This window comes from Mandrillus leucophaeus, unplaced genomic scaffold, assembly GCF_000951045.1.
Source record: "Mandrillus leucophaeus isolate KB7577 unplaced genomic scaffold, Mleu.le_1.0 Scaffold510, whole genome shotgun sequence".
NCBI classification, from domain to species: domain Eukaryota; kingdom Metazoa; phylum Chordata; class Mammalia; order Primates; family Cercopithecidae; genus Mandrillus; species Mandrillus leucophaeus.
Window position 1 is genome coordinate 73863 of NW_012105476.1, and position 4725 is coordinate 78587.

Consider the following 4725-nt stretch of genomic DNA (forward strand, 5'->3'; position numbering starts at 1 on the left):
CAATCTCAGCTGCTTGGGAGCCTTAGGAAGGAGAATCGTTTGAACTTGGGAGGTGGAGGTTGCAGTGAGCTGAGGTCAGGCCATTACACTCCAGCCTGGGCAACAAGAGCGAAACTCCTCAAAAAAAAGAAAAACAAAAAAACAAAAAAAAAATTGACCGGGTGTGGTGGCTCATGCCTGTAATCCCAGCACTTTGGGAGGCCGAGGTGGGTGGATCACCTGAGGTCGGGAGTTCGAGACCAGCCTGACTAATATAGAGAAACCCCATCTCTAATAAAAATACAAAATTAGCTGGTGTGGCGGCAGCTGCCTGTAATAGCTACTTGGGAGGGTGAGGCAGGAGAATCGCTTGAACCCAGGAGGTGGAGGTTGTGGTGAGCCGAGATTGTGCCACTGCATTCCAGCCTGGGCAACAAGAGCAAGACTCCGTCTCAAAAACAAAAAAATCAAACCATACAGGAACTTGTAGCTTCCCACCTCCCCAGGGGGTAGGGCTCTGATTGCCTTTTTCACCTTTCAGTCCTAATGTTAGTAGTTTGAGTGCATCCTTACTGGCTTCATTTAATTATAGACTATTTTTCCATCAGTTTTAGGTTTATGGAAAAATTGAACAGAAAGTAGAGTTCTCATATACTCCCCTGCCACACACACACACACACACACAGATTCCTCTATTATAAACATTTTGCATTAATGTGTTACATTTGTTACAACTGATGAAACAATATTGATAATTATTAGCCAAAGTCCATCATTATTTCCATAAGAGTTCATTCTGCCTTGTGCTTTATTTATTTATTTATTTATGTTTAGAGATGGAGTCTGGCTTCTTTGCCCAGGCTGGAGTGCAGTGGTGCAGTCTTGGCTTACTACAACCTCCGTCTTCTGGGTTCAAGCGATTTTCCTGCCTCGGCCTCCCAAGTAGCTGGGACTACAGGCAGGCGCCACCACGCCTGGCTAAGTTTTGTGTTTTAAGTAGAGAGGAGGTTTCACCCTGTTGGCCAGGCTGGTTTCAAACTCCTAACCTTAGGTGATCCACCAGCCTCGGCCTTCCAAAATGCCGGGATTACGGGCATGAGCCACCGCGCCCGGTGCCTGATGCATTCTTACAGGTTTTGACAAACGTATGATGTCAGCTGCCCCCATTACATGTCATACACCATAGTCTTATGGCCCTAAAAATCCCCTGCGCTTCCCTATTCATCCCTCTCCCCTCCCCTGAAGCCCCTGGCAACTACTGATCATTTTACTGTTTCCATAGTTTGCTTTTCCCAGAATGTCGTGTAACTGGAATCATACAGTGTGAGCCCTTTCAGGATGGCTCCTTTCACTCAGCAATATGCATTTAAGGCCCCAGCATGCCTTTCCGTGGCTTAATAGCTAGTTCATGTTTAATTTGAAAAATATTCCAATGTCTGGATGTTCCACAGTTTACCCATGTACTTATCAAAGAGCATCTTGGTTGTTTCCAATTTTTGGTTATTATATTATTATTACTATTATTTTGAAACACAGTCTCTCGCTCTGTCACCCAAGCTAGAGTGCAATGGTGCAATCTCAGCTCACTGCAACCTCTGCCTCCCGGGTTAAAGCGATTCTCCTGCCTCACCCTCCCAAGTAGCTGGGATTACAGGTGCCTGCCACCATGCCCAGCTAATTTTTGTATTTGTAGTAGAGACAGGGTTTTGCCACATTTGCCAGGATGGTCTCTATTCCTTGACCCGTGATCTGCCGGCCTCAGCCTCCCAAAGTGCTGGGATTACAGGCGTGAGCCACCACGCCCAGCCTCCATTATTATTATTATTATTTTTAGAGTCAGGGTCTTGCTCTGTCACCCAGGCTGAAGTGCAGTGGCACAATCATGGCTCATGCAGCCTCCACCTCCTGGGTTCAAAGGACCTGTTGCCTCAGCCCTGAATATCTGGGACTGTAAGCACACACTGTGACACCTGGCTGATTTTTAAATTTTTCTGTAGAGTTGGGGTATCTATGTTGCCCAGGCTGGTCTCCAACTCCTGGGTTCAAGCACTATTCCAGCCTCAGCCTCCCCAAGTGCTGGGATTACAGACATGAACCACCGTGCCCAGCACTTTTGCCCATTTTTTCATTGGGTTGTTCTTTTATTGAGTCACAGTACCATTTTTCTACTACTTACTTTTCATTTTGTTGTTTGTAGGTTGTTTTTGAGATGGAATATTGCACTGTCACCCCGGCTGGAGTGCAGCGGCGAGATCACAGCTTGCTACAACCTCCACCTCCCGGGTTCAAGCGATTCCTCGGCCTTGGCCTCCCGAGTAGCTAGGATTACAGGCGCCCACCGCCACACCCGGCTAATTTTTTGTATTTTTAGTAGAGACGGGGTTTCACTACGTGGGGCCAGGCTGGTCTCGAACTCCTCACCTCATGACCTGCCCATCTCGGCCTTCCAAAGTGGTGGGATTACAGGCGTGAGCCACCGAGCCCAGCCTGTTTTGTTTTTTGAGACAGGCTCTCACATTGTCACAGGCTGGAGTGCAGTGGTGTGATCAGAGTCCACTGCAGCTTGACCTGCTGGGCTCAAGCAATCCTCTTGCCTTGGCCTTCGCGATGCTGGGACTACAGGTGTGAGCTGCTGCACACGGCCTGACTTACGTTTTTAGCTGAATACTCCTTGTGAACATCTGGCCCTGCTTTACTCACCCTGCTTTGTCCCATTGACTAGATTTATTTTATTGTGGTGGCGTATCAGACTTCAACAAACTCCTTACAGATGTCCCCAATCTTTCAGTATCATAAATCATGTTCTAATGAACATGGCTATACATATAACTGCGTGTATCTGCCACCATTATGTATCACCGCCTTACAGACCGCCTTACAGACTCCTGAAAACCTAGTGGTTTAAAAGAACCTTTTTTTTTTTTTTTTTTAGACAGAACCTTGCTCTGTCACACAGGCTGGACTGCAGTGGCACGATCTCGGCTCACTGCAACCTCCACCTCCTGGGTTCAAGCAATTCTGCTGCCTCAGCCTCCTGAGTAGGTGGGACTACAGGTGTGTGCTACCACGCCTAGATACTTTTTGTATTTTTAGTAGAGATGGGCTTTCACCGAATTGGCCAGGCTGGTCTTGAACTCCTGACCTTGTGATCCACCCACCTCGGCCTCCCAAAATGCTGAGATTACAGGCGTGAGCCACCATGCCCGGCCCAGAACCATTTTGTTACGTGTGACAGTGTGCCAGGAATTTCAGCAGCTCCACTGGGTAATCCTGTCCAGTGTGACAGAACAGAGATCACCGGGGTGGCTAGAAGGCTGACGTCAGCTGGCACCGTGGGCCAGAACACCCACATGTGGCCTCTCCAGCACAGCAGTCTCAGCAGCAGCAGGTCTGAGTCCCAGGAGGCTGGGGTGGAAGTCACCTGGGTGACCTCACTTTGGTAGCCCCAAGACATCACCTCACTACATTCTATTGGTCAAGCAAGTCACTGGGGCCAACCCAGATTGAATGGGAGAAACATTATACCCCCACCGAACAATGGGAGGAGGAGCAAGGATATCACATTGTCTCACCAGTCCTTTTTTTTTTTTGCAATGGAGTCTCATTCTGTTGCCAGGCCGGAGTGCAGTGGCGTGATCTCAGCTCACTGCAATCTCTGCCTCCTGGGTTCAAGCGATTCTCCTGCCTCAGCCTCACATAATTTATTGTATTTTTAGTAGAGACGGGGTTTTACCATGTTAGCCAGGATGGTCTTGATCTCTTGACCTCGTGATCCACCTGCCTTGGCCTCCCAAAGTGCTGGGATTACAGGCGTGAGCCATCTCGCCTGGCCTGCAGTACATTTCTAATAATTTTTTCTAAAGAACTGGTAGGGCCGGGCACCTCTCAAAACAAAAAAAAGAAAAGAAAGCAAGAAACAGTACTGCAGGCTCAGAGAGTATTGCTTTTTTTTGTTTTTTTTTCTTTGAGACAGAGTCTGTTTTGCCCAAGCTGAAGTGCAGTGGTGCAATCTCAGCTCACTGCAACCTCTGCCTGCCAGATTCAAGTGATTCTCCTGCCTCAGCCTCCCGAGTAGCTGGCATTACAGGCACCCGCCACCAAGCCTAAATTTTTTTGTATTTTTATTAGATGGGTTTCACTATGTTGGCCAGGCTGGTCTCGAACTCCTGACCTCATGATCCACCCACTTCGACCTCCCGAAGTGCTGGGATTACAGGCATGAGCCACCGTGCCTGGCCTAGTATTGCACATTTTAAGGCCTGATACTTTTAAATGAATTGCCCAAAGGGAAGGTTACACCAAGCGGCATGGCCACTGGTGTGTTTTCCATACTTCGGCCAACCCTAGATTTCATCAGGCTTTTAAAATTTTTAACCTTCGCTAAACTCATGGGTGGGGGGGGAAGCCAACCTTAAATGTCTTAATCATATTTATTTCATTTTAAGTGAAGCTAAACATTTTTTAAACATATTTGTTGCCTATTTGTAGTTCTTCCATCCTTTTCTGCTTAATATCTTTTACTGACTCTTTTTTTTTTTTGAGACAGAGTCTCACTCTGTCGCCCAGGCTGGAGTGCAGCGGTGTGATCTTGGCTCACTGCAAGCTCCGCCTCCCGGGTTCACGCCATTCTCCTGCCTCAGCCTCTCCAGTAGCTGGGACTACAGGCGCCGCCACCACACCCGGCTAATTTTTTGTATTTTTAGTAGAGACGGGGTTTCACCGTGTTAGCCAGGATGGTCTCGATCT